Source organism: Heterodontus francisci, chromosome 26, assembly GCF_036365525.1.
Source record: "Heterodontus francisci isolate sHetFra1 chromosome 26, sHetFra1.hap1, whole genome shotgun sequence".
Lineage (NCBI taxonomy): Eukaryota > Metazoa > Chordata > Chondrichthyes > Heterodontiformes > Heterodontidae > Heterodontus > Heterodontus francisci.
Window position 1 is genome coordinate 55868405 of NC_090396.1, and position 21947 is coordinate 55890351.

The window sequence follows — 21947 nt, forward strand, 5'->3', positions numbered from 1 at the left end:
AGCTGTTCCAGTACAGCTGCAACACTGGCATCGACCCGGCAATGTCCTGTCCACAAAAATCAGGACACATTCCAATATGGCCAATTACTGCCCTATCAGTCTACTCTCGATCATCAGCAAAGTGATTGGAGGGGTCGTTGACAGTGCTATCAAGTGGCACTTGCTCAACAATAACCTGCTCACTGATGCTCTGTTTGGGTTTCGTCAGGGCCATTCAGCTCCTGACCTCATTACAGCCTTGGCCCAAACATGTACAAAAGAGGTGAGGTGAGAGTGACAGCCTGTGACATTGAGGCAGCATTTGACCATGTATGGCATCAAGGAGCCCTAGCAAAACTGGAGTCAATGGGAATCGGGGGAAAACATTCTGCTGGTTGGAGTCATACCTAGCACAAAGGAAGATGGTTGTGGTTGTTGGAGGTCAATCATCTCAGTCCCAGGACATCACTGGAGGGGTTCCTCAGGGTAGTGTCATAGGCCCAACCATCTTCAGCTGCTTCATCAATGAGATCAGAAGTGGGGATGTTCGCTGATTGCACAATGTTCAGTACCATTCGCAACTCCTCAGATACAGAAGCAACCTGTGTCCAGATGCAGCAAAATCTGGACAACATCCAGGCTTGGGCTGATAAGTGGCAAGTAACATTCGTGCCACACAAGTGCCAGGCAATGACCGTCTCAAACAAGAGAGGATCTAACCATCTCCCCTTGATGTTCCGTGGCATTACCATCGCTGAAACCCCCACTTTCAACATCTTGGGGGTTACCACTAACCAGAAACTGAACTGGACCAGCCACATAGATGCAATGGCCTGGGAATTCTGCAGCGAATAACTCACCAGCAGTCTCCCCAATGCCTGTCCACCATCTACAAGGCACACGTCAGGAGTGTGATGGAATACTCTCCACTTGCCTGGATGGATGCAGCTCCAACAATACTCAAGAAGTTCGCCAGGACAAAGCAGCTTGATTGGCACCCCATCCACCACTTTCAAAATGCACTCCCTGCACCACCGATGCACAGTGACAGCAGTGTGTACCATCTACAAGATGCACTTCAGCAACTCACCAAGACTCCTTTGACAGCACCTTCCTAACCCGCGACCTCTACCACCTAGAAGGACAAGGGCAGCAGATACATGGGAACACTACCACCTGCAAATTCCCCTCCAAGCCACACACCATCCTGACTTGGAACTATATCGCTGTTCCTTCACTGTTGCTGGATCAAAATCCTGGAACTCCCTTCCTAACAGCACTGTTGGTGTACTTACACTCCAAGACTGCAGTGGTTCAAAAAGGCAGCTCACCAACACCTTCTCAAGGGCAATTAGGGATGGGCAATAAATGCTGGCCTAGCCAGCGATGCTCACATCCCATGAACGAATAAAAAAAAGCTAGTTTTTATTCTTATCCTATCCAATATTGCTTCTAGCTCTCCTTTACTGCTATATTGGCAGCATCCTCTTCTCCAGTGAAGACAGGTGCATAGTATTCTTTTCGTATCTCAGCCTCCACAAATATATCTCATTTTGACCCCGCCCTTCCTTTGACTATCTGATAAATGTTTAGCCCTTGTATTGAAGGTTTTATTCTGGAGTTACATGCAGATTGGATTCATTGCAGAAGAAAACTTATTAATCAGCTGGTACTATGTTAACTATCTGTAAAATCAGAATTATATGAAGATTTAAAGATAAGAAATAATTCCAGCTCTTTAACACGCTGCACAAAGACTATTTCCCCTTTTTTCTCAATTCATATCATTATAAATCTTTGCACTATTTCTGCCTGACTGATTGGAACAACATTTTGTGACCCCTGATAGTGAAGTTGTTCTTGATTGTACTTGATGTGTTACATTGCTGGGCCCTTAATGCTCCCAAGATATTGCCCAACATCTTGAGATGAGCCTGGAGCTTACATTATAGATACCTGCCAGATGAGCGTGTAGTAGCTAAAAATAATTCTATGATGACTTGATCATCTAACCCTGAAGGAATGCAGTTGCAAATGGATTATATTGAGGTTGGGTAATTTGTAAAATATTTTCTTTATTCCCCAGTTGTCTGCAACACATTCTGTTCATACCAAGGACTTGCTATGAAGCTAGAACACGTTGGTGATCCAGAACCTTTTTTTTCTTTTGTTTTGTCAGGTGCTTTCTTTTATGCTTATGAATTTGTACTTGATAGTACTGGGTGATGTGGTGGGTCGTGCTGTTGCTATGGTACATTGCTTGGCTCCAAAGAACCCTGAGTGCCTTCAAGTTGAATGGATGTTATTGAGCAGTTTGGCAATCGTGGGGGTGGGGGGGGCATTCATGACGTAAAAACTCTCAAACCTCACACTTGGTCTATTGAGAGAGATCAAATAGCAATCATTTCCTGGAGGAAGGGAGTTCTGTTAGCAGACAGGGATATGCAGGAATGTTGCAGAACTTAGATATCCTATTGCTTAGGGTGATTCAGTGTCACCGCCTATTTCGTTTTGAACGGGACACTTGTTTTTTGAGTGGGCGGTCCAGAAATTTCTGAAGTGTAAACTTGATGTTAAAAAGTCTGGATTTTCAGTCGAAGTAATTTTGTTTTCTATTTCTGTGCTGGAAAGTGTGAAGATAATGTACTTATCAAGGTTTTCAGTGCAATTTATTTCTCCTCAAATCTTTCATGAAAGCATGCACACCATCTGTCTTTCCACCTCCTGTCCAGTTTTGGGCTTGACAAAAGGTGGCAAGTCTAGGATGTATTTAGGTCTACGATGAGTATAAAACACTTTTTAGTCCTGCAGATGCGATTGTATTCTGAAGCTCTTCCTGCCAAGCGAAGGAATGGCCCTAATGCAATCCCAAAATGGTGCAATATCCTATCTATTCTTTGAGAGGTTACAAAAAGTTCAAGACACTCCAATGCATTGCAGCCCATTAAGTGATGATTTGCAGCAGCAAATTATCATGTTTAGTTTTACTGCACAGAGTTATCATGTTACTGAGGAACTGATGACCATCTAATGTACATTGACTAAATTGCAATCTCTTTTGAGTGGTTTCTGAAAGTAGATTTACAACAACCTCAAAAGGGACACCGCACCTTTTAATATTTATGGAATGTTTTCCCAAAAGGTGCAAGAGTCACAACTTCAAAGCAGTATTACTGTAAATACATTTCAGGGAACTGGCTGTGTTGTAGAAGCGATTTGTTTGTGAGCTTTAATTAAATATTAAACAGAACTACGCCCGCTGAAGGGAGTGGCTATTTTATTGATGCCTTGATGAATCTGAGATCGTCTGATCCTTTTCATGAACTACCTGAGGGAAGAAATGCTGACAGGCGAGGTTGTGTTTTATTAGTTTGTCTGGTGAAGGTAAGCACACCTTGTTTAGCGTTCTGCTGCTTCTATAAACAGCAGAGCTCTCTTAACAGGAATGGAAGGCTTGCATGGAGATTATTGTTGACCTTCTGTAATAAGGCCATTGAAATTTCCCACTTTTATATTTAGTGGGGCTGCAATGCATGATTAATTAGTGTCAACTCTATCTGCTGAAGCCTTGATGAATGTGGCACCTAGTGACATTAGTAAGTTGGAGATGTTTCCCCACGAGTGGATTTAATTCACCAGCGCACAAGGCTTGCATTTCACACACACTGATCTTTGTCACAACTAAAATAAAACACAGTAATACACTGCAAACAGCACAGTATGCTTCCTATGTGATTTCTCACTAAATTGTTTCTACAGCTACCACTACTGGCCCTTGTGATATAACCACCAATACTTGACTCCTCGTGTTATCTTTTGTCTCCTCTGTTTTGTTTCCCCTTCATAGGTGCATTGCACCTAACATTGTGCTTAAATGGAATCCTAGTGGAGAAAAGGTCACAATGCAGCTGGATGAGAATTTCAAATACTTTGTTAATGTGCTTTACTAACAGCCTTGTGATGATCCTCAAGTGTTATATTTCATTTATGTTTGAATGAAAGAGAGGCCATCCCATAAGCTCAACCCTTGCCCCGTGAGGGTGCTTATTTTCTACGGGCTGAATTTCTGATTTCGGCGGACTTCCCATGCAGATGCGCCGATGCTGAGCCCCTGCGATATTTTGCGCGGGGGGCTCATTTCAAGGGAGGGGGCAGAGCAGCCATCCCCAATGACATAGAGGGGGTGGCCGTTCCATCTCCGGCAACGGTGCCGGCACCATTTTTAAAGGGCTTCAAGCCCTGAGAAGAAATTTTAATTTTGAAAGTTATATTATGGTGCATTGTTTTTAAAAAAATTAAATAAATGCTGGAGGCCCTTTCCTACAGCCTCCACACCCACCCCCGCCCCCAATTTTTATTTTTTTTGAGCCTATAATCACCAAAATGAACTTTATTCCCAACCCGTACCTTCTCCCCCAACCTTGTAACATTTGCCCTTTAACCCCTTCCCACCATCCCCACAGCCAATACAAAGTGTTTTCCCCACTCCCCCCCCCCCCCCCACCCCCCAACACTGATAATCTCACTGCTCCCCCTTCCCACCAGTGTCACGCCTCGGAACTCCGAATGGAGTTCCGAAGGCATGGGAGTTCTGGCCGGCAGCCGGAATATCGGCGTGGGACGGCTGCTGGGACAATGTAAGTTAATTTGCATCTTTTTAACTTAATTTTAATATTAAAATGGGCTGCACCGAGGCCTCACCGTTGCTGGTAAAATGCGGTGGGGCCTTCTCGACATCGGGGGTCATGGCGGGCCTCTCCCGGAAGAATTCTCCGGGCCCTGCTGCCACAACCCCCGACGCTGGATGGCTAGTAAAATTCAGCCCTATATGTGATCCTTCAAGTTTGGATTTTTTAAAATCCTATCTTACTTATCTGAATACAAACACTGATATTTTTGTTACTTTTGAGGTGATTTTGTATCCATGACCGGATTTGAAAGTCACCGTGTTATTTCAAGCAAGAAGGAGCAAACCAACATGTCTAACCTTTCAGACATAAAGTGGATTGAGAATGCATTTACATTGCAGCTGCTGGTCTGAGACTAATAGCTGCAGTTTGGGTTCCAGTCAAGGACAATGGTGTTCACACTGCTTGACTGCTGCCTGAAAGCATGCACGTACAGAGCACTCTCTCATTAGTTAGCATTTGAAAATGTTTGGATTACACTGCAAGCAATGGCTGTGTTGGACAGAGACGATCGCCTCCAATTCTCTGATAAAATCGTAGTATGAGTCTGGAATCAAGGGTGAGGCTGGGTCTCAACTCAGAGTTTACACAGCAAATTTAGATAAACTCATCTGTCAGGCCTTCACATGCCTCTCGTCCACACCCTGTGGATCACTCTTACTGCCGTCTGAAGTGGGCCAGCAAGCCACTCAGTCATATAAACAATTGTTGCCAATGCAGCAAGCAAAGGTTGGAGAGCAAATGCCTGACCAGCAATGCCCACATCTTGAGAACAAATTTCAAAAAATACTATTTTTGGACTTGGCCAACTAGTGTGAAATAAATGGTCTTGAAACATTAAAAAAATTGATGAGGCAGTTTCTATTCTATTGCTAGAATGGCATCCTCAATCTTTTCGTTGTAACAGTTTGTTAATCGAAGAAGCATGACCTAAATTGGCGTGGAGAACTTAAATAAAGATTTTTGTTTACCGCAATGAGGAAATTCCTGGGAAACTAATGTTTAGCAGCCTTTCAGTGATGGATAATCATTTGAGTGTTCACATAATTTTTGGGCCAACAAATGCACACAGATGCATTTATGCATGAGGCAGATGAATAACTTGGAATATGATGAGTTTTTTCTTTTACAAAAACAATATGTTGTGAATCTCTGAAACAAAAATTGGGGAATCAGTTTGTCCTTTTCATGTAATCGTACAGAGTCTCCTTTTTATTTGTGTATGTAACTTATTTTCATTTGTAGGTGGCCTTTCACAAAAGGAGGTCTTTTAATCCTGTGACACCACTGACTTTCACCTTGGTGCTCGCCATTCAGGCAGGTTTAGTCATGTAGCACAGGATTAAAGCAGCCCTTGAACAGCAGAGACGTGGTGGGACTACTCTTCAGATGCACAAAAGACCCAAATAAAAGTTGGGGGTGGGGGGGCGGAGGAAGATTAAAAGGAGCAGTTTGTACTTGCTTGTGTGAATTACTCCCCATATTGCTTTTGTGCCTGTGTTTCAACCCGCAGAAAGGCCTCAATCATGTTGCACTGACCTCAGCAGGTAATGCATTGTTAAACAGCAAGGCAGAGTGGAAAGTACTGGTTTCAGCACTTTTGGAACTGAAAATTATCTTGAATCTCGGGAAGAATTTGGCCACACTACACAGAAAATTCAGCCAACCATCATGGGCAGTTTTCTTCAAAACTACCTGCTTGGCAAAGGCACAGAAAAGCAAAATTACTTAAAGGGACAGTGTTCCACAGACGAAACAGAATCCTGCCATGTTCCATTCTGGAATTGCTGCCTTCCTCAGCTTCTTTTGCCTTTTGACCCAAAGGCATTTGAGTCTTCTGTGCAATTGGGGGCAAGAGTTTGCCCATTTCACCATCCCACCCGATTTAATGCTCTCCCCGCCTCCAAACCTGCTGCGGAGGGGAGGATAAAATTCCATCCCTGTATTCTGTCAGGTGACCAAAGTTCTCTCCCATTTTGTTTTCATAAATGGTGTTAGATAATCGGTTTGGATGTTCCTCATCTTTATACCATCTTAATTAAGTGGTGTTTATCACATCCTTTATCCGGAGTTTGAGTCTGGAGGCTTCATGTCTGCAAAGTCACTGTTAGCCCAATTTGTTGAAGAGGGGTAGCCATTAACATTGAATGGGCTATTTACATTTCAAATGCTTTCTTCAACACTTGACCAGCCATGACGATTGGTTCAAGGTTCCAGCAGTTACCATGACCTCTTCCTCCATCTTGTTTGGCAGCAAAAGGTGTCTGTTTTGAGTTCAATTCATCAGTTCATTTTATAGCTCATAATTTCTCCTTTCGTGAGCGTGACATGTTCCAAGATTTAAATTTAATTTGCCCACAAATTTGTGATGAGGCCCTCTGATATAGCATGCTGTGGGCCTGAGTGCATTATTATAGTTTTTTGCAATCATTTAAAGGAGATTCATATGAATTGGAGAAATGTTACATTTTACTTGGAAAAATATATTCTGAACTACAATGTCCATCACCAAGAGTGGCTCGGTAGCACCACTACTGACCGAGCTGGCCGAGTCCAAAAGGACATAGCTGCGAGACTGGGTCTGTGGCAGGTGGTGGGGGAACCAACACGAGAGAAAAACATACTTGACCATGTGCTCACCAATCTGCCTGCTGCAGATGCTTCTGTCCATGACAGTATTGGTAGGAGTGAACCCCACACAGTCCTTGTGGAGACGAAGTCCTGCCTTCACATTGAGGATACCGTCCGTCGTGTTGTGTGGCACTATCACTGTGCTAAATGGGATAGATTTCGAACAGATCAAGCAATGCAAAACTGGGCATCCATGAGGCGCTGTGGGCCATCAGCAGCAGCAGAATTGTACTCAACAATAATCTGTAACCTCATGGTCTGGCATATCCCCCACTCTACCATCACCATCAAGCCAGGGGACCGACCCTGGTTCAATGAAGAGTGCAGGAGGGCATGCCAGGAGCAGCACCAGGCACACCTCAAAATGAGGTGTCAACCTGGTGAAGCTACAACACAGGACTATCTGCGTGCCAAACTGCGTAAGGAGCATGCGATAGACAGAGCTAAGCGATCCCATAACCAACGGATCAGATCGAAGCTCTGCAGTCCTGCCACATCCAGCCGTGAATGGTGGTGGACAATTAAACAACTAACTGGAGGAGGTGGCTCCACAAATATCCCAATCCTCAATGATGGGGGAGCCCAGCACATCAGTGCAAAAGATAAGGCTGAAGCATTTGCAACAATCTTCAGCCAGAAGTGCCGAGTTGATGAACCATCTCTGCCTTCTCCTGAAGTCCCCAGCATCCACGATGCCAGACTTCAGCCAATTCGATTCACTCTGCGTGATATCAAGAAATGACCGAAGGCACTGGATACTGCAAAAGCTATGGGCCCTGACAATATTTCGGCAATAGTACTGAAGACCTGTGCTCCAGAACTTGCTGCGCCCCTAGCCAAGCTCTTCCAGTACAGCCACAACACTGGCATCTACCCTGCAATGTGGAAAAGTGCCCAGGTATGTCCTGTACACAAAAAGCAGGACAAGTTCAATTACCGCCCCATCAACCTACTCTCAATCATCAGTAAAGTGATGGAAGGTGTCATCAACAGTGCCATCAAGCGGCACTTGCTTAGCAATAACCTGCTGAGTGATGCTCAGTTTGGGTTCCGCCAGGGCCACTCAGCTCCTGACCACATTACAGCCTTGGTTCAAACATGGACAAAAGAGCTGAACTCAAGAGGTGAGGTGAGCGTGACTGCCCTTGACATCAAGGCAGCATTTGACCGAGTATGGCATCAAGGAGCCCTAGCAAAACTGAGGTCAATTTGAATCAGGGGGAAAACCCTCCGCTGGCTGGATTCGTACCTAGCGCAAAGGAAGATGGTTGTGGTGGTTGGAGGTCAATCATCTGAACTCCAGGACATCACTGCAGGAGTTCCTCAGGGTAGTGTCCTGGGCCCAACCATCTTCAGCTGCTTCATCAATGACCTTCCTTCAATCATAAGGTCAGAAGAGGGGATGTTCGCTGATGATTGCACAATGTTCAGCACCATTCATGACTCCTCAGATACTGAAACAGTCCGTGTAGAAATGCAGCAAGACCTGGACAATATACAAGCTTGGGCTGATAAGTGGCAAAAAACATTCGTGCCACACAAGTGCCAGGCAATGACCATCTCCAACAAGAGAGAATCTAACCATCGCCCCTTGACATTCAACAGCATTACCATCACTGAATCCCCCACTATCAACATCCTAGGGGCTACCATTGACCAGAAACTGAACTGGAGTAGCCATATAAATACCGTGGCTAAAGAGCAGGTCAGAGGCTAGGAATCCTGAGGCGAGTAACTCACCTTCTAACTCCCCAAAGCCTGCCCACCATCTGCAAGGCACAAGTCAGGAGTGTGATGGAATACTCTTCACATGCCTGGATGGGTGCAGCTCCAACAACACTCAAGAAGCTCGACACCATCCAGGACAAAGCAGCCCACTTGATTGGCACCCCATCTACAAACATTCACTCCCTCCACCACCGACGCACAGTAGCAGCAGTGTGTACCATCTACAAGATGCACTGCAGCAATGCACCAAGGCTCCTCAGACAGCACCTTCCAAACCCGCGACCTCTACCAACTAGAAGGACAAGGGCAGCAAATACATGGGAACACCACCACCTGCAAGTTCCCCTCCAAGTCACACACCATCCTGACTTGGAACTATATCGCTGTTCCTTCACTGTCGCTGGGTCAAAATCCTGGAACTCCCTTCCTAACAGCACTGTGGGTATACCTACCCCAAATGGACTGCAGCGGTTCAAGAAGGCAGCTCACCACCACCTTCTCAAGGGCAATTAGGGATGGGCAATAAATGCTGGCCTGGTCAGTGACTCCCACATTCCATGAATGAATTTAAAAAAAACTTGGGGTTCATTCAGAATGACAATGTTGTTAAGTTACACAAAGAAGCAAACTTTGAATTTGAAAGCAAAATACTGTAGATGCTGAAAATCTGAAATTAAAAACAGAAAATTTTGGAAATACACAACAGGTCTGGCAGCATCTGTGGAGATCCAGAATTTTCTGTTTTTATTTTTAATTTTGAAAGCTGTATTTACTTTAATCTTTTATTGTAATTTGATGTGAGTGACTCACAGTCTGGCTCTTTCGATAAACAAACTTCTACAACTGATTATTAATTTATCCTCCATTTTTCTGAGAGAGGAAAACTGAAGGAGAACATAACTGCAAATTTTGATCAGACAAATGGTTTATTGACCAACAACATATCAAGGTTCGGAGCTATGGTCAAGATTAGTCCATCTCTGGTCTGTCCACCTTCCAATTGAAACAGCAAACCCTGAGATGATGCTGAAATTAAAAAGATAAAGGATTTTTTTTTGAAGAAAAACAGAACACAGTGTGTCAAAACATTTTTTTTTTGGGCAAGTACCAAAAGGTTGCATGAAGGCTATTGAATTTCTTCAAGAATATGGTATGTCAGTCTGAGAGTTTTGAATTGAAACCACAGATGATTCTCCAAAAATGGGAATCTCTTTATAAACATAATTGCATGTTACTCATCAGGTGGCTCTGGATTAATTTTCTAGTTTATGATGCAATAGGTGAAGGTTTTTACTCAAGATTAGTTAATAAGTAACATGACTGCCACCCATTCAATATCCTATATATTCCATACCCTTTTTTTTATTGTAATGAATGAATCCGTTTTTGTAAGCTTTGTTCATTGCAGTTTTTCCACCAGAATCCAGGCAGTGGATATAAGGGCACATAGATCAGTTGTGTGACCCATGAGCTGTGCAGGATATGAGCCTGCATCTGACACATTGAGTGTGCGAGTTATTATTTAGCCTGATATCCTGCGTGAATGTGGATTAATCCATTGTATCCAATTTAAGTTTCTCAACACTAAACACCTTCTCATCCTTAACAGTTTATCTCTTCCTTGACTGTGCATTTCTATTACTAAGACTGCAGTTTGTGCCTTTGCTTCATATGGCTTCCATTTGATTGTTGGGAAGTTCTCCGAGACCTTCTTTCCCTGTGGGAACAGTAAAATCCATCTGTTTCTGTCTGCACCCCCCCCAAGCTAATATCTCCTTAGCTTTTGGTGTGGTCTTGCTTGATAAGTTGCAGATTAGGTCCAGATAGTTTTTTGGTGTGCAGTTTGTTTTTACAGCTTACTAGTTTTCAACTCATTTTGCAGGTGTGCTGTAGCTTGAGTTTTTCAAAGCCGTCAGGGAGATCAACTCCTTATTTGCACGTGCAGCTATTGAAAAATAAACTCCGCGGTTGTTGTTCCAGCACCAAGTTGATGTTATCATGTTGTCAGCTTTCTGAGAGCCAATTTGCATCATCTTCACATTAGGGGAATGCTCAGACATTTCAGCTTTTGGCAGTTTCTGGTACATACTCTGCTGTATGACCAGTAGTTTCTTAAAGTGTTTCTATTTCTGTTATGACAAATTAAATGGCTGCAATTTAATAGAAAGTTATTGGATCCACCCTCTGTTTTTATGTAGGTACACATGTCCAGTAATATGTGCAAGTTTTCAGAACGAAAAATGCCTTTTTTCATGTTTTGGAAGCAGCTGTAGTGAATTGGTTGAGAGCTGGATCTGACAGCTTTCAGTGTTGGATTGATATGTTCCTTGCCAAAGTATTCTGTAACATACGCTCATTGAAAGATAGATTTGATTTTTTTAAATATAAGAACAACGCCCTTTTCAGTAAATTGCAATTCCTACAGTTATGACTTATGTCTTGCATGCTGCACTAAAATCCTATAAGATCAGTTCAAATGTCAGAGAATTGTGTCGGCAGGGTGGGTGGTATCATAAACTCAGACATTGTAGAAGATGCAACTTCTTTTTAGAATGTTATTCCGTACTGCAGGCAGGATATTCATGCCAAATAGCCAGCAAACTCCCAGCATGCTGGACCCAGGCTCATATCCTGCATAGGTTAAAGGTCGCACAATGGAACTATGTGACCTCATGCCAGTCATCATTTACACACTGCTTAATAAAATCCATTTTTCTAATGTTTATTCCAGTGCTGGATATAGCATATGAAAAGTATTAAAGCCTAACTAAAGGAATATGGGATAAATAATGTTCTCAGTAAGTTTATTTTCTGTGTTTCATAACCTCAAACTGATATCTTTGTTTGCCTTAAAGGTTTGTTCACAACATACTAATTCATGGATTGCTTAATGGTGAAAAATACGAGCCAGAAATTTCTATTGATTTGTCCCTCTTGAAGCCCCTGTGCTATCAGGATCTTTTGGCTTACAAACGCAGTTTATGTAAACTGATACAGTTTTGATTTACCTTTTAAAAGCCAAAAATCTGGTTTGCAAACTATAATTGAGGGACTACACTGCTGCTGTGAAAACAGACAGCTGGGTAGTATCCAGGACGGTAATAGTTGGATCAAGCTCATCTCGATTTTTCAGCTGAGAGTTGTATTGGGGGTACTGGCTGGTGCAATGGATGGGAACACTGTTGTTACTTCTGAAATTTGGGCCCAGCCCAGGCTAATGGCATAAAAATGTCCTCTCCCAAGCTTTAAGGGGTCTAATTAAAATTAGTTATGGAGGTTTCAACTTGGCTGTTAGTGGGCACCAGTCCACAATTTTAAAAAAAAACTGTCCATAATTTAGTGCCAACTGGAATTCAGTTGGCGGCTTCACTTGTGCTTCCATGATGGATCATTTGGGAAATGCCCCATTGAAGCAGTTAAGAGTGTTTACAGGTTGAGGTTAAGCCACATTGTCAGGGTATTAAGAGGCAGCTGATACGTTATGCTGGATAGTCTCTATGAGTTCAGTGTCACCAGCCACTCCCCCATGAACCCAAGTGTATCTTTCCCTGCCCAAAATCTAGGTAAATGTCATGAGATCCAGGGGTCAAATGGAATACTAGCCACTGTTTTCCTGACGATAACACATGCTGCTACGTGGTCTGTTCACCTTCAGTTGGTAAATGAATATATGCTGATCATATGCAGTTCGACTTATAAAGCAATGGACATGCTTACTTAAAGTTAAAATGTAGAATTTTTGGCTCTGTACTTTATTGGATTCTTTACTGCATCGGGTAACGTAAGAACATAAGAATTAGCAACAGGAGTAGGCCATTTGGCCCCTTGAGCTTGCTGCACCATTCAAAAAGATCATGGCTGATCTGATTGTGGCCTTAACTCCAATTTCCTGCCGGCCCCCTCATAACCCTTTACTTCCTTGTAGATCAAAAAATCTGCCTATCTCTTCTTTTTTTCTTCTTTTTCTTCTTCTTTGGCCTCCTTGTCTCGGGAGACAGTGGGTAAGCGCCTGGAGGTGGTCAGTGGTTTGTGAAGCAGCGCCTGGAGTGGCTATAAAGGCCAATTCTAGAGTGACAGACTCTTCAACAGATGCTGCAGAGAAATTTGTTTGTCGGGGCTGTTACACAGTTGGCTCTCCCCTTGCGCTTCTGTCTTTTTTTCCTGCCAACTGCTAAGTCTCTTCGATTCGCCACACTTTAGCCCCGCCTTTATGGCTGCCCGCCAGCTCTGGCGATCGCTGGCAACTGACTCCCACGACTTGTGATCAATGTCACAGGACTTCGTGTCGCATTTGCAGACGTCTTGAAAGCAGAGACATGGACGGCCGGTGGGTCTGATACCAGTGACGAGCTCGCTGTACAATGTGTCCTTGGGGATCCTGCCATCTTCCATGGGGCTCACATGGCCGGGCCATCTCAAGTGCCGCTGACTCAGTAGTGTGTATAAGCTGGGGATGTTGGCCGCCTCGAGGACTTCTGTGTTGGAGATACGGTCCTGCCACCTGATGCCAAGGATTCTCCGGAGGCAGCGAAGATGGAATGAATTGAGACGTCGCTCTTGGCTGACATACATTGTCCAGGCCTCGCTGCCGTAGAGCAAGGTACTGAGGACACAGGCTTGATACACGCGGACTTTTGTGTTCCGTGTCAGTGCGCCATTTTCCCACACTCTCTTGGCCAGTCTGGACATAGCAGTGGAAGCCTTTCCCATGCACTTGTTAATTTCTGCATCGAGAGACAGGTTACTGGTGATAGTTGAGCCTAGGTAGGTGAACTCTTGAACCACTTCCAGAGCGTGGTCGCCGATATTGATGGATGGAGCATTTCTGATGTCCTGTCCCATGATGTTCGTTTTCTTGAGGCTGATAGTTAGGCCAAATTCGTTGCAGGCAGCCGTAAACCTGCCTATCTCAGCCTTGAATATAGTCAATGAGCCAGCCTCCATTGCTCTCTGGGGAAGAGAATTCCCAAGATTAATGACCCTCTGAGAGAAGAAATTCCTCCTCATCTCCGTCTTAAATGCAAGATCCCTTATTTTTAAACTGTGCCCCATAGTTATAGATTCCCCCATGAGGGGAAACATCCTCTCAGCAACTTCCCTGTCAAGCCCCCTTAGAATCTTATATGTTGCAATAAGATCATCTCTCATTCTTCTGAACTCCAATGAGTATAGGCCCAACCTGCTCAACCTTTCCTTCATAAGACAACCCCTTCATCCCTGGAATCAACCAAGTGAAACTTCTCTGAACTGCGTCCAATGCAAATATATCCTTGCTGAAGTGATGAGACCAAAGCTTTGCACAGTACTCTAGGTGTGGTCTCACCAATGCCCTGTACAGCTGTCGCAAGACTTCCCTACTTTTATTCTCCATCCCCCCTTGGTCACCTTGCATTTTTAATTACTTGCTTTACCTGCATGCTAATTTTTTGTGATTTCATGATTGAGGACACCTAGATCCCTCTGTACCACAGCATTCTGTAGTCTCTCTCCATTTAAATAATAATCTGCTTTTCTATTCTTGCCACCAAAATGAACAACCTCACATTCTCCCACATTTATACTCCATCTGTCAAATTTTCACCTCACTAACCAGTCTATATGCCTTTGCAGACTGTTTGTTTGTCTCCTCCTGTCAACTTGCTTTCCTATCTATCCTTGTACGGTCAGCAAATTTGGCTGCAGTACAGTCGGTCCCTTCATCTAAGTCATTATATAGATTGTTAACAGTTGTAATTACTAGCTGTTTTGGCAAACTGTAAGGACAATAAATTATGGCCTGACATATAATTTTTGTCTCAGCAACTTATTTGATGTCACCATGGAGATGAAAAATTTAAAATGTTTCTTGAAGCAACATTTTAAAAAGTTAGGTCCCAAAATATTGAGCTTTATGTAATAGCAATATTCCTTTAATTTATTTACTGATGCTTTCTACATTTCAACATTTCAATGTGGATGTATCAAGATGATTTTATTTAAACTGTAATCAGAGTTCAGTGGCGGTGCATTGTTTATGGTGATACACATTTAAGAGTCCACAACAGCGCACAAACAGCAAGTACATTTACTTTATGCTTTTAAATTGTCTAAGCCATTGTCTGACTACCTACAAGAGAGTAAAGGCCTGCTCGGGTCTGCAAATGAAACCCGACCCGAGCCTGACAGACCCACATCCAATCCGACCCGGCCTGAGTCCTTTCATTTTTTTCCCGCGCCCGACCCGACCCAACCCAACCCCCGGAATAAAGTTGGTTCTATTAAAGAAGTTGTGCTGTACCTTCGATGGAATCGCTCACTGCAGACTCGTGCGGAGCGTTTCCCGCCTTGATGTCCTGGCTGTCACTGTGTCTGACCCGGCCTGACCCGAATCCGACACATGTCGTCTGGTTCTGTCGGTTTTGGGTCGGGTGGCCATGCTGTACAAGAGAGCAGTGGAGTTGGACTTCAGAAAACCGCTCCACAGAGATACCTAGTGGCCAGGGCATTAAATTACAGTGACAGCAAAATTGAATAGGAAATGTTGGTGTAGACATTTACCAGTAGAAAATGCTGCCAGAAAAGCAGAACCAAAATTTTTGACAACAGGGAGTAAAGTTTGCTGACAGGAAGTATGTAACAGACACAGAATTGTTAATCATGGTTTGAAAAACAGAAAGTGCTGGAAATACTCAGCAGGTCAGGCAGCATCAGTGGAGAGAGAAGCAGAGTTAACGTTTCAGGTCTGTGACCTTTCATCAGAACTGGCAAAGGTTAGAAAAGAATTAGGTTTTAAGCAAGTGAAGGGGGTGGGGGGTGGGGCAGTGGGGTAGTGGGGAAGAGAACAAAAGGGATAGGGCAGAGGGCAGAAGAGATTAAATAACAAAGCTGTCATGGAACAAAGGAAAAGAGTGTGTTAATGCTTGTGGTGAAAGACAAAGCATTAGTCCAGAGAGAGTGTTAATAGAGGAATAATGAGTAGCTCTGTCGACATGAAAAACAGGCACATAGTTTTTAAAAAATGAAAATATAAAAATATAAAAAAGGCCAGCCATGCTCTGAAGTTGTTGAACTCAATGTTCAGTCCGCAAGGCTGTTGAGTGCCTAATGGAAAGATCAGGTCCTGCTCCTCGAACTTGCGTTGATGTTTACTGGAACACTGGAGCAGGCCAAAGACAGAAATGTTGGCATGAGAGCAGAGGGGGTGTTGAAATGGCAAGTGACTGGAAGTGCGGGTCGGAAAGCATAACCCCGAGCTTCTGATCACTTGCCATTTCAACACCCCACTCCGCTCTCATGTCAACATTTCTGTCTTTGGCCTGCTCCAGTGTTCCATTGAACATCAACGCAAGCTCGAAGAGCAACACCTGATCTTTCGAATAGGCACTCAACAACCTTGTGGACTGAAAATTGAGTTCAATAACTTTAGAGCATGACTGGCCTTTTTTATATTTTTGTTTTATTTTATTTTTTTAACTATGTACCCGTTTTTCATGTGGACAGAGCTGCTCATTATTCTGCTATTAACACTCTCTCTGGACTAATGCTTTGTCTTTCACCACAAACATTAACACGCTCTTTGCCTTTGTCCCATGACAGCTTTGTTATTTAACCTCTTCTGCCATCTGCCCTATCACATACCTTCCCCTATGTTCTCCCACCTCCCTTCACTTGCTTAAAACCTAATTCTTTTCTAACCTTTGCCAGTTCAGATGAAAGGTCACAGACCTGAACTGTTAACTCTCTCCACAGATGCTGCCTGACCTGCTGAGTATTTCCAGCACTTTCTGTTTTTATTTCAGATTTCCAGCATCTGCAGTATTTTGCTTTTATTTTAGTGTTGAAATGGGTTCTCCATTTTGTGCTCTATTCTGTTGTCACAGTGGTAGGAAAATGATGCCATTCTGCTATTAAATGTTTCTTTTTGTTAATCTGATAATTCTTCATTGAAAGAAACAAAATATTTGCTGCATGACCCATAGAATAATGTAATATTGGAGACAGCAGCATTCTACCAGTGTAGTTAAAACTAACGTCAGGGATCAAAAGGATGAACAGTGGCTGAAACGTCCAGGTCTGTTGAGGCGGGGATTTGTTTCTCTGTAATAACTAGGTTTTGAATCCCCTGCCACAGAAATGGTTTATAAACATTTTGAATACTGCTTTACTAGAATTTTAACAAGGGCTCAAGTAGTGAGGGGCACAATCCTTTTAATCTAATTTTGAGTGTTAGTGATGTTTAGAAAATAGGCTTTACAAGTGCCTTCAGTCTGTCAAGCAGCTGTGCAGAAATGAAATTCGAAGTAAAAAGGGAGGGGTTAAAATTTGTTTTTGAGGCCATCAGGCTAGAAAAGTGGATGAGTGCATTTGCATTCATCACTGGCAAGATAGGACTCTTCATGTTACTGTAGTTAGAAGATTAGGAGTGAAGAATGTTCTGTGGAACAGTTCTACAAGCAATGGGTTTTGTAATACCAGAAAAAGTGTGTTGTGTTTTGTTACATTTTCTGACATCGGGCCCATAAGTAAACTGAAACAGATTGATTGTTTTGATGAGCTTTGAGAGGAGGTCTAACTATCTTGATTTGCCTATGACCCAGAAAGCTTAAAGGGCAGCAATTCCTGAGAATGGGCCTGAAGGACTGACTCTTCTGAGGAAGGAGCAGCAGGGAAAAAAATAACAGAATTGTTCTGAATCAGTTAATGTTTACTGGTAAATTGTTTAGATGCAAATTATAATTATAAAAAAGTTACTAGTTATTGGTTCTGTTTATTCCATTGAGGGAAAACTTTTTGTAGGAGGTTTGAGTGCAAAACATAAACGTCTTGGGATGTTTGTCCTCCCTATTAGTCAGAAACCAATCTAACCATGCTTGGAGGTCTCCCAATGTAATCTGTGCATCATTCCAATTGAGAGCAAGTAACCTGTTTAAGAATTTTCTGATGTATAGTCTGTAGAGTTTGGTTCAAACAAAAGATGTCATAAACATTTGAAAATCCAGTTATGGGAGCACTGCCTAATTTTTAGTTTATTTGAAATCAATTTAATTCTGCATTTCTTGTTGGAGGTAAAAGTATGAGCCTGTTCCTTAAATGGTTGGAAGGAGCATTGTTAAAAACTATTAAACTTCTAACCCATTGAAAAGTGACTTGTTACGATGATTAGGGCTTGGGTTGACCCAATCTGACCGACATGACTTGATGATCATTGGTGATGTGAGGGAACAAGATATTAATGCAGTGGCTGAAACTAGGTGGTTTAGATATGTACTGCTGTAAATTCATATTGCCAATCTATTGCTGCACACTGGGACTAAGAGGTAACCCTGGACAATGTTCATGTGATTTGGAAAATCAGAATGATGCAAAGTATGATGCAGATGCTGTTGGGAAATATATTTCCCTAGGGAGGTTGTACTCCTCTTTCCTCTGTCTCACCCCTCAACATGGAGTCACTAGTTATACAAAAGTTATGTTACAATTTATTCAGAACCTGATGTCCTATTGAACTGTACAATACAATGGCTAGTCTGTACAGAAGGACCACCGGCCTTTATGGAACCACATGTTTCTAAGAGTCAATACCTTTAGCAGAAGAGGGGAGAAACTGGGGAGAGCAGCTGTTTACTGTATTGGAATATTATGCTAATATCCGTAATCTGGTTACTGAAGAATTTGGGCTTTATTATGTAGGTTGCATAATTGCATGCTTTTTCTTAAAATTGGAACTGGCACATGGGTTTTGCCCATTAAGTAGTGTAAGGAGATCCACGGCTTGTGCTGCATTGTTTATCACTGCACGCATCGATATACATCATTTTGGAAGGGTTGTGCTTGGAAAAGTTTAAACATCTTTTTACTGACAATACATTTATTTAAATTTATTATGTCAGTTCCGTTGGAAATCAATAGCAGACAGATGGCAAACTCTAGAGTCTTATTTGCCAAATACATCCATAGCAATGTAATCTTGCAGAAAACTCTGCAGTTAGTTTATTTATCAGTACAACTCTCAAGTGTGGTACTGAACTGTTTGGACCCAGAACATGTGAAGCTTGATCCCTGGTCTCTGCTAGTTGACAGGGTACTACAAAAGGTCACAGTCATCTCTTGGTTAGGCAGGGGATGGATCAATCAAGGCTGTTGCTCATGATCAGTACTTATGACCTGTGGGGGGGGGGGGGGGGGGGGGGGGTGGTGTGTGTGTGTGTGTGTGTGTGTGTGTGTGTGTGTGTGTGTGTGTGTGTGTGTGTGTGTGTGTGTGTGTGTGTGTGTGTGTGTGTGTGTGTGTGTGTGTGTGTGTGTGTGGCTGGCTGAGGACAGAATCAGGATCAGCTGTGATGGCCCCCACGGTCAAACAGTCCACTGATACTCCTTTTGTCAAGGCACATACATGAAGACATTCCCCTTGAGTGAGGTGCCAGAGGGCTGCCAGCGCTTGTACACAAATCTTCCAAAATGAGTCCCTTCAGGACCACAAGGGAGAAAGTTGGAAAAGAACACTGTTACAGATCTGCATGAGGTCTGAACCAATTTTATGAATCATATTTGATTTAATTTTCAAGTTTAGGGATCTTGACCAGGTAGGCCAAGAAAAAGCATAGGTTTTTTTAATGTAGACTTTATCTTATAATGTCATAAATGTGACTGACATACAATTTGATTTTTTTTGTACTAGTCATTCCACATACTACCAACCACTACCTGGTGATCAAAAGACTGCTCCTCCCTAACCTCAATACTGGCGTTTTAAGCTGTCAAATGTGACATCGTGAGCAACATCCGCTTAACACTGAAGGCTGAAACTCAATCTGCACTCCAATAAATCCAAACAGGACATCATGATGACATCAAACACGAGCACACCATTTCAACACCTCCTCATTTCAGCCTCCGTCTGCGCAGTTTCACAAATGGTTGAGCTTAACTCAGCATTTGGACACCATTACCAATATAGTTGAGAAAATAAGCTGCAAGAAAACAAGGTTGCTGAGAACATAGGAGAGAATGCCAGTTGGACAAAAGCTGCTAGATGTAGAGAAATCTTAGTGAGGATCCTTTGAATGGATTTCAACAGTTCAAAATTTTACAATTGTTTCATGTAACTCTTCCAATGTTGAGGCTACCAGGCTAAAATTCTGTATGAACATTATTTATTTGTGTCTGAATTATTTTGTTTTCAAATAAATTGGTAATATTTGTGAGCATGACCACGGCATTGGATTGTAAATTTGTCATGCTTATGGAAGCTCCATTTAGAATTTCATATCTTTTGAGATGATCATTTCATTGTCCTTTTTAATATGGTGGATATGAGGTTTTAGTAAGAATTTTAACATGTCCTAACAAATGAAGAGAACTTGTATACTTGTTTATGCTTTCTTTTAAAACAAATGTTCTTGTATGTATGAATTATGTTCAACTTCGTCTCTATTTATTGAGTGCATGTATATATAATTTAATTATAGTTAGTCTTCCTTTTAAATTACTATGTATTTGAAACTCTTGGGCTCTTTAGTGTTTTAAATGATAACATGACCTATCGTAAACGACTTCTAGTTGCTATAGAAGACTATATTAATATTTGCATCTACACAAAGTTTGAATTGAACTGCCTAAAAGCACTTTTACACAGAATTACATTGTGATGTGCAATGACAGGTGTTCTGCAGTCAACAAATTAATGGCCTATGAGTGACTCTTTCAAATGGAAGGTTGGTTGGCATCCTTCCATCAGGTTAGTTCATTTAAATAGAAGTCTAGGTTCAAAATGAACCTGTCAATTAATTCAATTTATTACATCGAAGCTATTCTATAAAGGGAAATTGATATTGGATGGCATCTTAGTAATAGCTTTTACCTCATCAGATGAAGGAAACTTCATTCAGCAATGTACAACCGGCACAGTACTATGGCTTGTTGCAAATAGCCTTTTTTTTTAAATGGCGGGTAGGGGCTGCATGTGATTTCATAGTGATAATGAGATAAAGATTTAATAGTCTTTCAATTCATTTGTTGTTCCATATTAATGTCCCTGACATGATCAACCGAATACTATATATAACAAAGTTTCAGTCACTAAAGAAAGCTAACTTATTGAAAGAGAAAAACAACTAACATTCACTGTAACCTCAAATGGCTGTACCTACATGTTTTGTTCAGAAGCAATCTAATTGATCTTTTATTTAAGACATGTATGCCATTAGAATTATTTGCTGTATACCTTCCATTTTTATTTCCTATTTATGATTAATTGTAACGATGCAAAAGAATAACATAACTTTGCATAATAAACATTTTAAGAAAATCCTCTTCCCTGGTTTCCTGTTAAGTGTTATTTTATTATCACAATCAGACTTGAGGATTACTTAATAATGCTACACATTACAGTATCAACAATTCATATCTGTGTGTTGAGCCACCTGCCTGTTATGAAGGATCAATCTCAGCCTTGCCGCTGAAGCAAGGAATCATGTAGGGATCAGATGCTTTGCGAAAGAGAGGTGGAAATGAAAAGCAAGGGTTTTCCAGGTTGCTGCTTTGAATGCATCCAACCCACTGCCTTGAGTTCCAATAGCAGCAGCCACAAAGCATGTTATGTACCTGCCCTCTGCATTGACTACCCTTCCAAAAATATTCAATATGAATAGCTTGCAGAGTAATAAAGGTGAATGTATTTACTTTATATTGATTAGGAGGGTCTTGAGAGTGAAAAATGTAGAGATGGGGGAAAATGAATAATCTATTAACGATTTGTGACTTGGGCTGGGCTGTAAAGTGTCAGCCTTGGCTGAGAGTGGCACGGTTGCTTCTGAGTCTGAAGGTTGTGGGTTCTACCCCCACTTGAGACTTGAGCACATAATATGTCCAGAATTTTACTCTACCCCAGCGAGCCGGATGGCGGGGGTCGGGGGGTGGGGGGCTGGCGTAAAATGGAGCATGAGG

General features: G+C 42.3%; 1 long non-coding RNA gene across 1 annotated transcript in view; it reads left to right on the forward strand.

The window, feature by feature from the left end:
* The window catches only part of LOC137384566 (uncharacterized), a 253581-nt gene extending 232320 nt beyond the window's left edge, over positions 1–21261 (forward strand). The window contains exon 3 of the long non-coding RNA XR_010977611.1: positions 19681–21261. This is a non-coding gene — a long non-coding RNA (uncharacterized lncRNA). The remainder of the gene's footprint in view (positions 1–19680) is intronic.
* The last annotated feature ends 686 nt before the right edge of the window (positions 21262–21947 follow it).